The sequence below is a fragment of the Ambystoma mexicanum genome, chromosome 3p, assembly GCF_040938575.1.
Source record: "Ambystoma mexicanum isolate Mex_15411 chromosome 3p, UKY_AmexF1_1, whole genome shotgun sequence".
Classification (NCBI taxonomy): domain Eukaryota; kingdom Metazoa; phylum Chordata; class Amphibia; order Caudata; family Ambystomatidae; genus Ambystoma; species Ambystoma mexicanum.
This window is the reverse complement of record NC_090925.1, coordinates 809,608,805-809,628,477: the sequence shown is the minus strand read 5'-3', so window position 1 is coordinate 809,628,477 and position 19,673 is coordinate 809,608,805.

Genomic DNA, 19,673 nt, shown 5'->3' with positions numbered 1-19,673 from the left:
TATCCTCTTCTCGAATCATTTTTAATATAGTTAATCAATTTTGCATTTGTAGCTGCACAATCTGTTCAATAATCGCTATTAACTGATTTCTGGACCATTTTTGGGATCATGTAGAAAGGTGTGAATATTAGTATCTCTCCTAACAAGGGCAGGGTAGGACTGAAGTATAAACAAATAAATAGCAACTATAAGCCTGTGTGTGTCCCTGTCAGCAGATATTATGTATGTTTCACTGAAACAGACATTCTCCTAAAAATTAAACTGGGTATTGCTCTCTTTTCCAATTTCTAATCAGGAACTGACCTTTAGGCATCATAGTGATGCAGTTTTTACTCTCTTCAAGGAATGTATAAACTGTATGTTTTCAGCCTCTGGAATTCTCTGCAAGTCTATGCACTTCCTGCTACAAGTTTACTGAGTGTCCAATAAATTCCAATCCAAAAGAAAAAAGTGCTAATCATATGCTGTTTTGTCGTCCTTCTTCTTGGTCATCGATTGAGTCTGCACACGTGGAAATTCTTCTTCTTGTCTTGCTTCTTGCTCAACAGGTGCTGGAGGGAGAGTATCGCCTTTGTGTTTGTGTACGTTCCATAGTCTACCTGGCCCTTACTACTGGAGTTCCTTACAGTTATTTGCAAAGTGGGAGGAAGGTATTTTTTAAACCTGCAACATGTTCCAGTAAATTGGGAATAAACTGGTCTTCTACAATTGTGGCAGCAAGACTTTCTCTGGTTATATGCACGGGGAAATGCAACTGGTCAAGTGCAACTTTCAACAGTGCTGCTGCCATTACTGGCTTTCCAGTGCTTTCCTTTCTCCGTAATGCTTCCATGGGGGATAAAGGACACCCCCTACATTTCCATAGCTCTTGCTCTTCTTGTGGGGCTCTACCCTGAATCTCTATTAGTCACGTAATTGACAGCATATTAAACCCCTCTTGTACTAGCATGCTCCTAGTCAAAACTTCTTTAGTATCTTCAGTATCAAAACTCAAAATGTCTGAAGAATATGCAACTCTTTTGTCTTCTATGTCTTGCGGCTTCATTTCCGCGTGAGATAAAGTCTGTTCACTTAGTATGTGCTGTACATTTTACGACCGCTGTGACTACTGGGAGTTGTAGTGCCTTACTAAGTCTGTCCAATAGAGAAGTATGTTGCACTGGAGTGCCATCTGCGCGGAGGTAGCCTCTCTTTTTCCAGTGTGACAACCCTACATGTACGGTTGACATAGGTGGAGTCACTGTACACCATCACTTTCTGCCCTTTGTGTTTTTCAAGCGCAACAATAAGTGCCACTAATTCTGCTTCTTGTGCTGAATAGTGAGATGTAATCTTGCACTCGCCGCTACCTGAAACTTCCCATTTAGACTTTTCCTTCACACTGGGTATATCATAGAATTCAACATAATTTGAACAGTCATGCACAGGATCGTCTTCTTCCACAGGTTCTGCTGCAAACATGGCTGGTTCACTACTTTATACCTCACTACCTTAATGGCTGGATTGGAAATCATTACCTCATACACTGAAGCTCTGTGACATTAATGTACCCCTGGGTTTCTCTAAAATGGCAAATAAGGCATGCTCCAAGTAAAGAGTTGTGGAACAGTCCATGGTAATACTTGTCGACTTTCCAATTGCAAATGTATCAGCTGCCAAAGATTGTTCACATAGGGAATGTCCCCTCATGACTGGATCTAAAATCCCACTGTATTATGCCAAATGTTTATACCCTAAAGTTGTCCTTTGTGGGAGTACTGCTGTCATCACTGACTCATTAGAATGTGAAAATAAATACAATTCTTTGCTATAATTGGGGATGCCCAAAACTGGAGCTGTACAGATTGCTCTTTTTAATTCTTCGAATCCTTCCTCAATTTCTTTAGCCAACTCTATATTTTCCTTACCAACTTGTGCTTTCTTTAGTGCTTGCAAAAGTGGCTTGGTATACATGCTGTAATAAAAAACCCAGGCTCTGCAATATTTGCATAAACCCATAAACTGCTGCATTTGCCTCACTGTGTTTGGCTTTGAATTTTTCATAATAGCCTCAGCTCTTTCAGGTGTCACTTTTGTTTATGTCAAATTAACTCACCTATGTACAACACTTCTTCCTAATAATACTGTCATTTCTGCTTGTCCACCTTGTTTGCCAGGATAGTCATTAACTGAACAGAATCTTGTATGCATTCATCCTCTGTTTCACTGCAAATCAATATGTCATCTACGTACTGAATTGCTGCACTCTTGAGTTCAATGTTCCCTAAATCCATCTGTAGGACCCTATTAAAGATCGATGGGGACTCACAATACCCTTGGGGTAAACAAGTATGTTTTAGTCTCTTTTGTCTGAACATAAAGGAAGTAAGGTCTTGCAAGTCTTTGTGCAACAGGATCGATAAAAACACATTTTTCAAATCGATCCTAACTTTAACTGGGATACTACATAACAGTGTCGCAGGATTAGGAACTAATGGAAATTCAGCTTCTACAATCTGATTAAGAGGGAGCAAATCCTGGATAAATCTCCACGACCCTCCCTTAGATTTTTTTATTGGATACACCGCGGTATTGCACAAGGATTCCGATGGCACCAGTATTCCAGTAGTATGTTCAGCATCTCGAAACATAAGGTACTATTTTGCTCGTGGTAAAATTGCTCCTGGCTTGAGTTTTATTTTAACCGCTCCTATTCCCTTCAATAGGCCTACATCATAGAGGCCCGTAGTCCACTTCCTGGAAAGATGCTGGTCGTTGCTGCATTATCGTCATTCGCTGTTGGACTTCCCTTTTCTCAATCTTTATCCAGTATGTAATGCTTATAAAAAACACTATCTCATCTTCTATATGTTCATCTCTGAACGTATCTTCATCTGTTATGTCTGTCAATCTGTATCCCTCCTCAAGAGCTATCACTGCCCCCATGCTCTGCCTTCGTCATCTAGTCCTCCAAGCATTGCTATTTCTCCTCATACTATATCTACTTCTAACTCTATAGGAATAATCTGTCCTTCTTCCTCATCCATAGGTATTTGTGGTCTAAATAAAAACTCATCAGGTATCCTCACAATCTTTACCACTAATCCAGGTAGCCATGTTAATAAAATGCTTACCCCATCCCCTGGGACTCCTCGTAGAGCCACTTGCCCTGTAAATGCCGGTGTAAACGTTCTTACGTTTAAATAGAGTTTTCCTGGAGTGAAGCACACTACTCCCTGATCTGTGAATGAAATCGTCATGTTAAGTTTTGTCATCAAATCTCTTCCTAGGATGTTAACTGGCATCTGTCATGAATATAACAAGGGGACAGACATGTAACATTCCCCTATAGAAACAGCTAATTTATCAGTAAAAGGAACTAAATTCGTAGCTCCAGAGAACCCTTGAGCATTCATGGCAATGCCTGACATTGGATATTTCCCCTCTCGGATACACAAGCAAGTTGCCCCTGTGTCTACAGGAAAAGAGACGTATTTGCCTCCTATCGTCACATTGACCCTTGGTTCCTCTTGGGGGTCTGGTGTCACAGATAGTAATGAACACATCAAGTCACTCTGTAAGCTGTCCTATTGTGGATACAAATTAATGCCCATCCCCGTAAAAGTGTTTCCTCCTACTACAGTGACACTCCCTATCCTAGGTGTCAGTATTTGCCCTGTGTTTGCATTCTGTTGGGTTTGCATAGGTTCTTGGTGTGACTGCCCTTGCAGTGGATACATTTGTACTGGACCCTGCTGTTGTACCTGCTGTACTTGCGGTGCCTGTGCCTGATAGGATATGTGATCCTGGGCAAAGCCCTCTCTTGTTTGTGTGTTTGTGTACTGTATGGCGGTGGATAAGCTGTCCCCCATATTCAAAGCTGTCTGTTGTGTTGCGCATTCCCTCGGCTCCTACATGCGTGCCCGATATGCCCTACCATGCCACAATTCCAACATATTGTGGGTGTCCCTCTAGCAAACCCTCTTTGAGCATTTTGACTTCCATACTGAACATTTTGAAATCTGTCTTGGGCATTCTGAAATCTGCTTCCTCTTCCTCTGAACGCTGAGCCTCTATCTCATGGCCAAAAACCCATACCCACTTTGATCCATTGGGCATGCATTATTCTGCTGTGATGCACCCATTATTTCTTGCGTTCCCACTCCTTCTCCACTTGTCCATACTGCCCCCTCTATAGCAAATTTGGAGAAAACAATTCTGAACAAACTAAATTTAATCTGCTCAAGGACAGTGCTCGGTGTTCATCACTGAACATGTTTTCCTCATTTTGTGGTTGAGGTACCAGGGATCGACTATCGCTCCCTCGAGTTACATACTAGGTATCCTGCCTCAGTTGCTGATATAATTTATCGACCCTTTCTCCAATACCTTCCGCATCACATCTCTCCTCTAGTGCCACGCTGGGTGTTTCTAGCACTACTTCCTTTATCAGAAGAACCTCTCTTGTTCTTTCCCATCGTATTTCCTCGCTCAGCCTCATTCGTTCTTTAAGAATGAGACTGGCATCTAGACCCCGCTGCCTTCTATTCCGTTTTATCTCTTCGTCTACTTCCCTTCACTTTCCCGCATCTCTTCTTGCCCTTTCTTCCTCTTGTCTTCGTTCCTCCCTTCTCACTTCCTGTCTGTGTTCTTCATCTTCTCTCCTTCTCTGTAACCTTCTGTCATTCACTTTGTGCTCCTTATTCCTCTCCCTCCCTTTCTTTCCTATCTCTTTCTTCTATCTCTTTCTTCCTACGATCATACTTCCTCTGTTCCTCTGCTCGCTTTTCATCTTTCTCTTGTTCCACGCTATATATCTGTTCCCGTCTATCCCTGCTTTTTCTTCCTGGCTCATCCTCCCTCAATCTCTTTTCTTGATCCCTGTCCTTCTTTTCTTGATCATCTTTGTCTTCTCTTTGGCTACCCTTCTCGATGCTTTTCCCATCTAACTTGAGTAGTAGCTGTCTTCCCATCCATTCGCTCTGTGCAAGCGTTACCTCGTCAGCCCTACCCTTTTCTCCTTCCCATCCTTTAATTTATCTGTCTATTTCTGTCGATATATTTGACCTCTCGCCTCCTTCTTCCTTATCATGTATGAATTTACAGGCATCTTCCTTCCTTTGGCTCCCTTCTGGACTATCGTCACTAATGTACGCAGGGGATTCAAATGTTGGGTTACTATACCCTGCTTCTGCTTTCAATTCCTTTAAAGGATATATTGCTATCTCTTCTGTACCTGTGCTATTAATTTTAGGCAGACTAAGGGGAGCTGAGGGCTCAATGCCCTCCCCTTTATGCTGATTAAGCATCCACTAATCTGGTGGTGGGTCCTCCTTCTCTTCTCGGTACATTTTCCATAGTTCTAAAGCTGCCAGTCTTTTCTCTAATGTCTTCCCTCTTTACGCAACGTGCACATATGTAGTCATGTGTTGTAATACAGCTTTTGACAATGATCCCCCTTGCAGCCATGGCATAAACATTTTATCGGCTGTACCCTTTACCCATTCTGCACTCTACTGTTTCAGCTTGGGCACATGCCTTTGTATTGTTTTACAGAGATGCATGAGAGGAGTGTCCTCCATAATGACAAGTCGCAATTGACTGTCAATACTTACCAGATCGTTAATAAACCATCTATCTAAATCAGATCACCACTTTTAGTCTTAGTACAACAAATATGAACAAGCACCATCAATCACAGCTCAATCATTTGCTGTTTCAACAACCTATCTGTCTCCTGATTGCCACCAATCGTTCACTACACCTTAACTTGCAAACAACGTTAGTTCCAACCTTCACAGCTTTATTACTTCTCAATACTTCACACAACAAATAATAACACACTACATATTAATAACCCCCGTGATCACCTTCTCTTCATTTATAAGCACTTATAATAAGGGGTATACTTCTCTTGCCTCTACTTATTTTACTGTATAAAGGGTTTAAGATGTCACCTTTCACAGTCCTGACTGTGTATATCCTCTCTCTTAATATTATGATATGATAGGTTATTTATAACGTGCTTAATACCCAGAGGTTTCTAAGCACGGACCTGGGGATCGAACCTGTGTTGCTCCTTGTCGTCTTGCTTCCAAGGCGAGTACATTGCCCCTGAGCTATCCTAATGTGATTGGAATTTGAGATGTCTTCTTCTATCTCCCTTGAAATAGGAATACTTAGGCATTTCTTTATCTCCCCAAAATTTCCTGTTACTCAAAATGATCACAATCCCACCCTTTATATTGCCATTTCCCTCAGTCTACTTACATACGCTAATCAACTTGAGGCCTTCGGTATCGACTCCCCCTTCAATCCGACCACTTTGCCTTCCATCCGCAGAGCGCCCGTGGAAACGGAGCAGGGATTTCTTCAAAGGGGGACCTGCCCATCATCTCAATTCTTCTTGCAGGTTTACGTCTTTTGGATGCTCTCCACAGGAAACTCAGCGATCTTCCAGCTAATGGCAGAGGATGTCCAATTGTCTGAAACTCTGGAACAAAACTGGTTTGGATCTTGAAATCATCCGCGCTGCTACCACGTTATCTTATGGCCATTAGGTACGTGCATGTGGAATGGATTGGATTACACCAGAATAATTCTGAGCCAAATAACTGAACCAACTCAAGAAGATGGCAAAGTACTGTTTTATTAACAATTATCTAAAACAGGGAGGTGACAACAAACATCAACAGACATACGCTCAGTCTCTCAAGGATCTCCACAAAAATTACAATTCTTATAATAATAATGCATCAGAGTGACGTCATGCTACGTGGCAACAGTGAAAACCCTAGCAAGGGTCAGGATTGGTTAAGGGAAACATCTAGATATTGTTACGCTCACCTGGTCTCTGTGGAGGTGTTGGTGCACGGTTCCAGCCCTCCCAGGAATTAGATCACCCCCGTCAGGCCTCTCCCTCTGCAGATAAGCTGTGAGCGGCGGCAATTGGTGACACTGCTCCTTTGTGGATATGAGAGAATATGAGTGCACTGATCTGTGACTATTGTACCTCTCAAACTCTTCTCCCCAAGGTGTGGTTTCTGTGAGCATATATCGCCCCATAAGGCTCACCTGTTAATTATTGATGATAGGCTCTCTGTCCTGCTTCTCCTGGCAGGGGCGCTCGTCCATGGGATCTAGTTCCTTCACTGATCCCCGGTAAGTAATAGTCCAGTCCAGCTGTGACTATGCTTCTTCTGGTTGGTAGTAAGTATCTCTCAATGTCTCTTTCTCTTTCCTTTTCTGTTTACTCTTTGTCTCTTCTTGTTTTAATGTCTTTGTATTATTGCTCCCAATATTGTTGTCATTTCCAGAATAGCGTTTCTCTTCTGCTTTCTTCCCAATAGGTGAAAACGCAGCCCAAAAGCAGCTGTGGGGCGCGGGACGTGGCCGGGTGGAAGATGGCTGAATCCGCAATGTCCGACAGCAGGTAAGTGATGGTTTAAGGAAAAGCGCAAGGTTCAGTGATAGCACGACCTTAAACTGAATGTCTTTTTAAGTGTCTAACCTTGTATTTCATTTTTTACTTGCAGGTGCTGCTGTCGCGGACGGAGCGTGTCGTGCTGCGGTGTCAAGATGAAGATTTCAGTGTTCCGAAGATTTGAAGATGAGCTGCGGTGTCAAGATGAAGATGTCAGCGTTCCGGAAGATTTGAAGATGAATGCCAGGATCAACGAAGACGCGCACAGGTGAGAGCAGGTTTCCCCAGGTGGTAAGTATGATGGCAGGAAGTAGGATTTCCAAAGGTAAGTCTGATCCCAGACGACGGTGAGCGTTACGCTGCATGGAAGTGCAGAATAACGCAAAGCGTCTGCCTCAGGGATCGGAGGAGCTTATATAGCCGCAATCGTGGGCACGCAAACTAGGCCCGGCTTGCCTGCCACACCCTGCCACTCCTAGAGAGTCAGCACGTGGAAGGCAACCCAATAGCAGCAGCCACACCCAAGAGTACACGTGGGGCTGCTTTAGTGAATGGATGTTCCCATGTTAAATGCACTTTGCATTCAAAATGAGGTGCTATGTCCATCCTGGCACCCTGTGTATGTGGCCCTTTAATGTTTGCGTTCCTGGCCCAATGACCAATGCAGCACTCCGCCTCAAGGCCCCTCTCAAGGATAGTCCTCCTCCTGGTCCTGGTTTGGTGGGATTATTAGGATGGAACTGCCTGATTAAACGTGGAGCATGGACGTGTTCACTGGGTTCCCATGTTCTTTCTTGAGGTCCATAACCTTTCCAGTCTATTAGATAGTACAATTTTGACTGAACCACTTGGAGTCCAGGATGGATTTGACTTCATACTCCGGCTCCCCATCTAGTAATTCAGGCTCTGGTGGAGGGCTAATCCGTGTATTAGGTTTCATTGTTTTGAGGAGAGAGACATGAAATACTGGGTGTATCTTCATGTGAGATGGTAACTCCAACTTCATGGTGGCAGGATTTATTATTGCCTTGATAGTATAGGGGCCCAAGTATCTGGGGTGGAAGGCCCTTGGCCCTGTCAACGGTATGTATCTGGATGCTAACCAAACTTTATCTCCAATCTGGTAATCAGGAGCTTCTTTTCGGTGCCGATCAGCAAACAGTTTTTGTCTTTCTTTGGCCTTAGTCAGATGTTCTGTTGCTTCCTCAAGAACCTCAGTGATGGTTTTATGCAAGTTTGATATTGCTGTCATTTCCAAAGTATCGAGTGGATCAAACACTGACGTCAGCGGATGTCTTCCATGCACAGTATACAATGGATTTTATCCAGTACTCGTGTGAACAGAATTGTTGTATGCATACTCGGCTACCCAGAGTATGTTTTTCCCAGAGTCCTCGGATTGCTGTAACATACACCTTAAATACTGCTCTAACATCTGATTAGTTCGTTCGGTTTGCCCATCAGTGTGAGGGTGATGGCTTGTGGACAACCGGAGGTCTATTTTGGCGATTGTACAACACCTTCTCCAAAAGGCAGAAACAAATTGAGTTCCACGATCCGATATTAATATTGATGGGAATCCATGCAATCAAACAATTTGTTCTAGAAACACAGTAGTGAGAGTCGACTGAGTTGGGAGTCCCTTCAGGGGGATGAAATGGGCCATTTTGCAGAATAAATCCGCAATGACTAAGATGGTGTTGTATCCATTGCAGGGAGGAAGATCAGTGATAAAGTCCATTGACAAAGTATGCCAAGGTGCTGGCGGTACCATTAAGGGATGTAGTAAGCCAGCAGGGTTTTGCTTCTGAGACTTGTGTTGTGCGCAAACACCACAGGTTGCAATAAACTGGGCGATATCTTTTCTCCAAGTTGGCCACCAGTAGTTTTGGCTATTCCTGGATGTCCTTCCACTAATGAATCATGGTAGTTTGTGATGATTTGATTTTGCAGTTTCTTGTCCTGGATATATAAGCGTCCTTGAAAATATGGTAGGTTGTTTTTGATGGTGTACCGGTCTCCCTTTAAAATCCATTCCTGTTGTGTTGACTGATTCATCTGGGATTGCAAACTGGTTCTTAAGTCATCTACACACGTGGTGGCGGCGATCTTGGTTTGGATTCGTTCTTCGGGAATGATGGCCACGGGATCGGATGTTGTAAAAGCCTCTTTCTTCACTCATGCGTGATAGTGCGTCTGCCTTTCCATTCCGTACCCCAGGTCTATAGGTGATAATAAAGTCATATTCCGCAAAAAAGAGAGCCCAACGAAGTTGATGCGAGGATTGTGCTTTGGCGGTCTTCAAGTATAGTAAGTTACGGTGGTCCGTGATGACAGTGCTGTGTGTCTTGCCAAAGAAGATAATGTCTCCATGCCTTGAATGTTTCTTTAATCGCCAGTAACTCCTTATCCGTGATCGCGTAGTTCAATTCGGGGGCAGAAAATTTGCGGGACCAGAATGCGACGGGATGTAACTGTCCTGTTTCAGGGTCCCCTTGGGACAATACTGCTCCCATTGCTACGTTTGAAGCATCGGTTTCAACCACGCAAGGCAGGTCTGGTCGAGGGTGTTTAAGAACTGGTGCTGTGGCAAATGCTAGTTTCAACTTCCGAAAGGCTTCTTCAGCTTCTGTAGACCAATGGAATTTCTTGTTCTTTCTCAGCAGGGAGGTAATTGGGTGTACGATTTGTGAGCACCCAGGTATAAATCGACGATAAAAATTGGCGTGTCCGAGCACACTTTGTACTCCTTTTGTGGATATTGGTGAGGGCCATTGGAGGATTGCGTCCAACTTTCGTGTGTCCATATGTACGCCCTGTGCTGTGAGCATGAAACCGAGAAATTCGACCTCGGTCACATGGAAGAAATATTTTTCCAGCTTGGCATACAACTGGTGTTGTCGAAGCTTCTCTAAGACTGCCCGGACATGATCGACATGTTCTTCCTTGGAATTTGAGTAGATGAGAATGTCATCTATATAGACAAGTGTGGAAACGTCCAAAAGTTCACGGAGCACGTCATTCATAAAGAATTGGAACGCCACAGGGGCGTTACAAAACCCGAAGGGCATGACCTGGTATTCAAAGAGGCCATACTTCGTGCAGAAGGCCGTCTTTCACTCGTCTCATTTTTTGACTCTCACAAGATGGTAGGTCCTTTGTAAATCCAGCTTTGTGTAAATCTGAGCATGTTTCACCTGATCCAGGAGCTCTGGTATAAGTGGTAAAGGATATCGATTTTTTACTGTGATCTGATTGATTGCTCTGTAGTCGATACAGGTTCTTAAGTCCCCCTCCTTTTTAGGCATGAATAAGAGTGGCGAGGAGACAGGGGACTTGGATGGACGGATGAAACCGTTTGCCAGGTACTGATCCAGGTAAGTTCTAAGATGTTGGTTTTCCTGCTCTGTTAGAGCATAAATCCGGCTGCAGGGGATTTGGGCTCCGGGCACAAGATCTATTTGGCAATCGCAGGGTCTGTGCGGGGGCAAAACGTTGGCTTGCTCTTTTTGGAAGACATCCTGGTAATCCAGCTATTCAAGTGGTAAAGAACAAGTGAGGCCCAGCACGATTCCTTTCATGGGTTTCAGGTTAACAACGTCTTTGTTGTAACAGGTGTCGGCACAGTCTTGAGGAAAGGCTCGTTTTCGCCAGTCGATCCTAGGATTATGGGTATCCAGCCAAGGTATTCCCAATATCATCTGAAACTGAGGAGCATCAATGAGATCAAAGGTAATGTCCTTGTGATGCCCGTCCTGACACAGAAGCTTGACTTTCTCGGTGTATTGTGTCACCGGGCCGGATGATAGCTGGAACCATCCACTGCAGTGACGTTTTCTGATTTCTGCTTTTGTTGGAGAGGAAGGCCTATTCGGATAGCCAGATCTTGGTCAATGTAGGTTCCCACAGCTCCACTGTCAATGTATGCCTCCAAGGCATGTATCTTTGACGGTTGCTTGTAATTCACCAAAAGTACCGGAAGGACTAGATGTGAGGTCTGCACTGATTCCTTTTTCTCCCTCGTGGGCCCCTATGCTTGCCCGGCGTAGGAATTTCCTGAGTCCAGTACTACTTCTTCCTCGTTGTTTTTATCCGTTGCTCCAACTATTTTCTTGGGTGGTTTGGTCTGGTTCTCACGGGGTCGCACATAAATTGACCATCCCTCTGCTCTGGCTCGATCCATTTTCCTATTCTGCAACCTATGATCGAGTTGCACTGTCAGGTCTATTTAGTCCGCACACCCCTCAGGTGGGTTCACAACTTGAGCCAACACATCCTTAAGTTCTCCACTTGTCCTTGAGTATGTCAGGCAAACAATTTCTCCATCTCGTGCTAAAAATCCCCAAAGTTCCAAAGCAAAGGATCATCTTGAGTTACCAGTGGTATTGACCAGTCTGCTGCATTGCCTCCTAAATATGAGAGTACGAATGCGACTTTGGCTTGATTGTTTGGAAAGGCTCCTGGTCTGCATAAGAAATGAAGGCGACATTGGTTCATGAATATGGCGAACTTGTTTGGATCGCCGATGAAGTGTTCGGGCGGGGCTAGGGGCACCGCCCGGGAAGAACCACCTGAACTGGTGTTGATTGCTGTGGTGTGGAAGATTGGGCCATCCCAGGCAAGGGAAACTGTCCTTCTTGTGCCTGTAGCATCTGTCTTGCCAAGTTGTCAGTTCTTTCTCGAGTTACAATAAGATCCCTCCTTAATGCACTGGTTTCCTGCCTTGAAGCAGGTACTTCAGCCCGTAATTCCCCCAGTAATTAGGCTAATTGGTCCGTCTCTGAAGTTTCCATAACGCCCAGGCAGAGAGTCATAGAGGCTTCACGTTCTGTTATGCTCGCCTGGTCTCTGCGGAGGCGTTGGGGCACGGTTGCAGCCCTCCCAGGAATTAGATCACCCCCGTCAGGCCTCTCCCTCTACACATAAGCTGTGAGCTGCGGCAATTGGTGACACTGCTCCTGCGTGGATATGAGAGAATGTGAGTGCGCTGATCTGTGACTATTGTACCTCTCAAACTCTTCTCCCCCAAGGTGTGGTTTCTGTGAGCATGTATCGGCCCATAAGGCTCACCTGTTAATTATTGATGATAAGCTCTCCGTCCTGCTACTTCTGGCAGGGGCGCTCGTCGATGGGATCTAGTTCCTTCACTGATCCCTGGTAAGTAATAGTCCAGTCCGGCTGCGACTATGCTTCTCCTGGTTGGTAGTAAGTGTCTCTCAATGTCTCTTTCTCTTTCCCTTTCTGATTACTCTTTGTCTCTTCTTGTTTTAATGTCTTTGTATTATTGCTCCCAATATTGTTGTAATTTCCTGAATAGTGTTTCTCTTCTGTTTTCTTCCCAATAGGTGGAAATGTGGGGCGCGGGACGCGGCCGGGTGGAAGATGGCTGCATCTGCAATGTCCGACAGCAGGTAAGTGATGGTTTAAGGAAAAGCGCAAGTTCGGTGGTAGCGCAACCTTAAACTGAATGTCTTTTAAGTGTCTAACCTTGTCTTTCATTTTTTCCTTGCAGGTGCTGCTGTCGCGGACGGCGCGCGTTGTGCTTCGGTGTCAAGATGAAGATTTCAGTGTTCCGGAAGATTTGAAGATGAGCTGCGGTGCTAAAATGAAGATTTCAGCGTTCCGGAAGATTTGAAGATGAGCTGCGGTGCCAAGATGAAGATGTCAGCGTTCCAGAAGATTTGAAGATGAATGCCAGGATCAACGAAGATGCGCACAGGTGAGAGCAGGTTTCCCCAAGTGGTAAGTATGATGGCAGGAAGCAGGATTTACAAAGGTAAGTCTGATCCCAGGCGGCGGTGAGCGTTACGCTGCATGGAAGTGCAGAATAACGCGAAGGGATCGGAGCAGCTTATATAGCCGGGGTTGTGGGCACGCAAACGAGGCCCGGCTTGCCTGCCACTCCTAGAGAGTCAGCACGTGCAAGGCAACCCAATAGCAGCAGTCACACCCAAGAGTACACGTGGGGCTGCTTTAGTGGATGGAAGTTCCCATGTTAAATGCACTTTGCTCCCAAAATGAGGTGCTATGTCCATAATAAAAGCACTTTTGTCCCAAATAAATGTTCTTGCTTACTGTTAGTCATGAGCCTGGCGCCAAAGGCGTGAGGACTGTGTCCATCCGGGCCCCCTGTTTATGTGGTCCTTTAATGTTTGCGTTCCTGCCCGGATGACCATGAGAGATATACACTTGTATAGGAGCTAGGATTGTTACTGGCTGTCCGGTATCAGGTGGACAATTAATGCCTACCTCTTAAAACATGTCATTTCAGAAACATTAGATACACACAGTTTCTCATTGGTCTTACAAACTATACAGTCCTTCATTATATGGACTAATACAATTGGTTGGCACGCTTATGCCATGTCTGTAACATTCATTTCATTTAGCAGCGCGTAAGCCCAGGCCCAGGTGCAGGGAGATATGACATGAAGCTACCTTACCACCCAATTAGCCCAGCATCTCTCATCACCCATCACCTTCTGCCATGAAATTGTATTTTTAGAGTATTCTCATCTTTGGGAATGCACAGGAGTGAGGGCACTCGCTGTCGTGTCTGGTTCTTCAAATTCCTGCTCTATTTCCATCCATGGCTCATGTGACAAGAGACCACGATATGGTAAATTTTGCAGATTTTAAATGCTCTAAATGAATTAAAACTTGGCATCCTTTGTGTTCTTTCTTGCACCTTAACGTGAGAAGGTTCATCCTCCGCACATTCGTTCTTCTTCAGAGCAGATAGCTGACCTCAATTTCTACGGTCTTGAGTTCAGGCCAGGCAGCCTCGCCACGCTGCTCGATGAGCCTATTCGGCTGTGACACAGCTTTCCATTCTCCCTTCATGACTTCTGGTTACTTATTTCATGATACCAAGGTCCAGTTTCTGTACAATGGTGGATCCGCCTGCATTCTATTTACTACTTGTAGCCAGCTTCTACGATGACTTGATCTACCTTGTGTTTCAGCATCTGTATATTTATTGAACTTGTTTTCTGCAACACTTTGTTAGTGTGTAATCATCTTCTTTTGTACGTGTAATAGTTCACTCAATTCTTTACTTCATTATTCACCACTTAAGATCCATACCTTGTCTTTAGTCAATATCTTGGGACATCGTGCACACTTTCTTATGACGTCATCAGTCCACATGCTCATTTCCTTCTCATACTCCTTCAGGGAGTTCCTCCTGCATGTTGTCATCACTTCAAGGGTACATTCGATAGGGTTGTGTCAATGGGTGTCTTCTTTCGAACACTCGCTGCAGTATTGGTATAATAGCCGGTGTTAGGCAAGGCACAATCTCATGTCTCCAATACAGGGCCGGTAGGAAGGCGGGATCTCCTGCAGATGTACACAGCTCCTCTCTCTATTCAAGCATTGCTAAATATGTAGCAAACCCAATGTTAGTTTTCAAGCTTGGACAGAGTATTATTCTGGGGGTTATTCTCCAGAAGGAATATAAAGTGAATTCCTTTTCAATGGCTTAACCGTCGATCCTCCAGGGTCCACAGGATGAGTTCTCAGTAGAAGCAGTTATTGAGATTATTACTGCACAAGCAGCTTTTAAAAGCCCTGGCCCTGATGTGATTCCGGATGACAGCTTCAAGTTTTAAAAAAATGTAATTGAATGGAGCTGAGGGAGAAGGGCAATGGTGAGTAGCAGGGAGGTGAAGGGGAGGGCAGGAAGAGAGGGGATGGGGTGGCACTGAGGAGAGAGAGCTCCAGGAAAAGGGGGGCAGATAGGGTAGAACGGGAAAGGGACTTAGAGCATGTGAGTGGAAAGGGCTGAGGGGCCCTGGGGAAGGGGACATGGGAGGGGGGATTTGGATGTAAGGGAGAGCAAGCAGAGAGGAAATAGACTCAGTAGGAGAAAGATACCAGGGTTAGAGTGGAGACAGGGTAAGGAGTTGGGGAGAGTGATAGTTTAGTTTAGTTTAGTTTATTGATTTGTATTGCGCACCAGACCCGAGGGTATGAGGGCGCATGAGCAGCAAGGTTATTCACAGCTTAGTTACAGGTTGCTTATACATTGCATTACATAATTATAGTGAGACAATGAGGACATTGGCAGGAAGGAGATAATGCAGTACATATATTTAAAGAATTACATATATTACATATATTTTACAAATTTACATATAAGCATACAAAGCGGAAAGCAGCCGTGTGGTGTTAGAGGTGTTAATGGCTTGTGTTCTTTATCCAATGAATGTAGTTGCGTCTAAAATGTGAGTAAGGTTGGGGTGTTCTGAGAGATGGTGGTAAGGAGTTCCAGTGTTGAGGTGCTTTCACCTGGAAGCTGTTGCCGCCCATTTTGGTGCGTTTGAACCTGAGGACAGTGAGCAGGTTGGCGTTGGAGGTTCTGGTGGGTCTGTTGGGGGTGTGTTTGCGTATTCTGTCTGCCAGGTAGCGTGGGGCAGCGTTGTTCAGGCATTTGTGGGTGAGCGATGCTACTTTAAGCAGGATTTTGTCTGTTGTGCTGAGCCAGTTATGGGATTTCCTGATATTGGAAATGTGTTCCCTCCCGGGAATGTTGAGCGCTGCCCTAAGAGCGTTGTTTTGTAGCGTCTGAATTTTGTTGGTGATTTGCTTGCTGGCTCCTATGTAGAGGGCATTACAATAGTCCAGTTTGGATAATACCAGGGCTCTGGCTAGTGTAATGCAACTCTGGGTGGAAAGGAAGGGTTTGGCTGCTCTTATAAGCTTACATGTGTAGGCCGTGGAGGATGCCATCAAGCTAACCTGTTTGTGGAAGGTTAGGGAGGAGTCGAGGTATATTCCTAAAGTTTTCACTTCTTTGGAAACCTTGATTAGGTTCCCGTCTATGATGAAGTTAGCGTAGTTGTGGTCGAGTTTGGTTAGGTTGGAGGTGGAACCAAGGATGATGAGTTCAGTTTTGTCATCATTCAGGCATATACTGTGCGAAGCCATCCATGCCTGGATGATGAGATACACCTTGTTCACCAAGGCCAAATCCTGGTTGTAATCTCCCGTCAATGGGATGAGGATCTGTGTATCATTGATAGGATGAGAAGGAAGAGAGACGGAGAGAGCAAGACGAGGACCCAGGGGAAGGATGAAGCGTAAGGGAGGAAGGGAAGAGAATGGTAGGAAGGGAGAATGCTATTGGTTATGGGGAAGAAGGGACATGTGGACAGAGGAATTGAGGGTGGTAGGAGAGGGAATTAGAGAGGTGATCAGGATGAGGTTTTTAGGGAAAGGGGATGGGGAGAGACGGGCAGGAGGAGACTGGGAGAGTGCTGGGCTGTAGGGGAGAGATAAGCGGGATGAGGCAGTTAGCAGAGACGGTGGGAGGAGTGCAGATTGAGGGAGAAGGTAACGGGGTGATGGGCAATGTTGATAAAAGAGTGGACAAGGAAATTAAGGAGAAAGGGAAGAGGGGGAGAAGGTAACGGGACGTAGACTGAGAGAGACAACGGTGAGAGGGTTAAAGAGGGCAAGGGGAGATGAGAGATGGAAGGGGATAGAGGATGAGATGGAGCAGGGAAAAGGGAGGAGATTGGAGGATAGTGCAAGGGGGCATTGAGTGTAGGAGAAGATAGAGGAATGAGGCTGAAGTGGAGATTGAAAAGGGGTGAGAAGGATGAGGGGATAAGGGGAAAATGGGGGCTCAGAATCAGAGAGTAGGGCGGGGAGAAGGAAAAGGCGATAAGGGAGGGGTAAAGAGAAATGGGAGGCAGAATGAAGAGGTAGTGGAGAGGGAGAAGAGGAGAATGGGAGTTAGGGGGAGCAGGAGGCCAGGATAACAGGAGGGGGATGGTTATAGTGGCTGAAGGAGGTGTGGAGAAGGGGTTGATGAGGATAGAGGAGTGGTGTAAAGTAAAGAGGGAAGTGGGATTGGAATAAGGTGGAAGGTGGGTGGAACGGGAGGAGAGCAGGGGCGTGGGTAAAGGATGGAGCTAAGTGAAAAAAGGAGCGGTACGAGATGGGGGCAGGGATGGTAGAAATGAGGGGACAGAGTGCAGGTGAGGGGTTCAGATATAAGGGGAAGTGGTTAGGATAACGACAAATGGAACCGGAACATTGAGGTAAGGGAGAGGGAGGTGAAAGGGGAGGTGAGGCTGGGGAGAGTTAATCAAGGGAGAGAGGATAAGGGGTAAGATGCAATATGGGAATGGGTGTGGTAAGAGAGTTGAATGGGATCTGGGAGGGTAGAGAGTAGAAAAGGACAGGGTGTGGGGAGTGAAGGAGCAGGCGGAAGAAGGGGAAAGGGGAGAGGTGGATGGGGTGAGAAGGAGAGGGGCAAGGGGAGATGGAGTGGGGTGAGGAGGATGAGAGGAGAGGGAGGTTGAAGAGGGTACAGGAAGAGGTGTCACCATGCAGTGGGGATGTGGTGAGGACTACAATTGTGTGGTTGTGAGAGAAAGAGAGTGATGGCAGACTTGGGTGTGGTGCAAGAATGTTGAGAGGAGAATGGGGAGGGAAAGAGGCAGATGGAGATGAGATGGAGGTAAGGTGGGTGTGAGAGGGAGGTAAAGGGGATAGCAAAGGTGGAGGGCGGATTGGGGAGGGCATAGTGTGAGACGGAGTGAGATAAGGGGTGAGAGGGAGGTGGAAGAAGAAAGGGTAGAGCATTACATGGGATGTGTCTAGGAGGAGAGCAGTAGACGATACGTTTGGATGGGGTGAAAATGTAGTGGCATGAGGGGTGGGCAGGGAGGGTAGAGGGGAAAATGTGGGTGGCAAAGTTGAGAAGGGGACGGAGGAATGCGAGGGACAGGGATGTAGGCTAGAAGGATTATTGAGGGTAAAAGCTGACATGGGAGAGGGAGGCAATGGAAAGAGGGTGGAGGGGTGAGATAGCAAGAGATAGACGGGAGGGGGAAAAGGTGAGGGGTAAGAGGTGGAGGAGGACGAGAGGTGGTAAGGGAAGCAAGGGGAGGATGTCAGATTGTGGCTTCTGATCCCACAAGGCTGAAGATGAACTCTGCTAACCCCTATGAGGTTGTGGACTTAACAAGTTTTAGTGAATGCTGCTGAGCCAACAACCCTGTAGGGAAAGAGGATGTGGATAAAACCAAAAAATGACAGGACTTTGCTTATGACTCTCTTCCTCTGTTTTCCAATCATAAGCTGTAGACCTATAAACAAAAGATATAAGATTAATAACTTAGTTTCTTATCTGCTGGTCTCCCTTCTCCTCCTGTAGATCTACTCCCTTCTTATTACCTGTCTGCCTCCTCTTAGAGCTCGAAGGCACCTCCAAATCCTCTTATTTTCTTCACTGAATGGACTGTTTGTTCTGTGCTCTGGTACTTCTCTTCATGAAGGTTTTAGCTAGAGGGATTCACTGGATGTCTCTTCTCTCTTATCTTTTGTGTTTGTGTAATCTTCGAGTTTCGTTTGACTACTAAATTCTATTCAATATTCTGTCTTCTTCAAGAATTTTCTCTTGACCTCACCTTGTTGTCCAGGTCTATTGCCTTGTTCGGATGTAATCTTCTTTTTGAAATATTGTATAACTGTTAATTGTCCTCCTTAAAACTGCTAGCTGCTCTGCTTTTCAGGATTATCAGAATTACTTGTGTCTGTTGCTGCATACTAGCTTCAATGCCTTCTCTGTGGACTTTTCCTTTTTCTTAAGGACAGCTGACACACTTTATCTCCTCCTCTACTCTACCTCCAGTTCACCGCGCTGCCATGCTCTTGTGACTCTCACCCGTTATATGCTCTTTATTCCTTCAGATGTTAAATTCCTGTTGTGCTGCGGTAAACTCCCATCGCAGCTCGTTGCCTGGATACCCTTGAAGCAGCGAAACATCACCACGTCCCTGTGCGCACAAGAGGTCCCTTCCTCTAACATCTAGGCCTCTCCGCTCAAATATTCAGAGACATGATAAGGAAAGCAGATAACAAGCCCCTGCTCCTCCGATCTTCTGAGTTACCTGCTCTCAGGGTCGGACTGGGACAAGAAATAGGCCCGGTCACACTTGCCAACCCTACCGATTTAGGCGGTAGGATACCAGTTTTTAAGCAGTCCTACCGCCTACCGATTTAGTGGCAACAAATACCGATTTATTTAAAAAAAAAAAAAAAGGTTAATTTTTTTTTGGGCTCAGCTGCATGGCCAGAAATAAACGAAAGAGGAGACATTTTAGGATGATGGGAGAAAAGAGTAAAACTTCCATCGAGGAGAGGTTGGTATTAAGGAGATATAGACGTGTTATACCACATATTTTGAGAGATCAGATAATAAGTATGTTCATGATGGACATCCGAGGATAACGGGTACAAAGCACTGGGTGCCAGA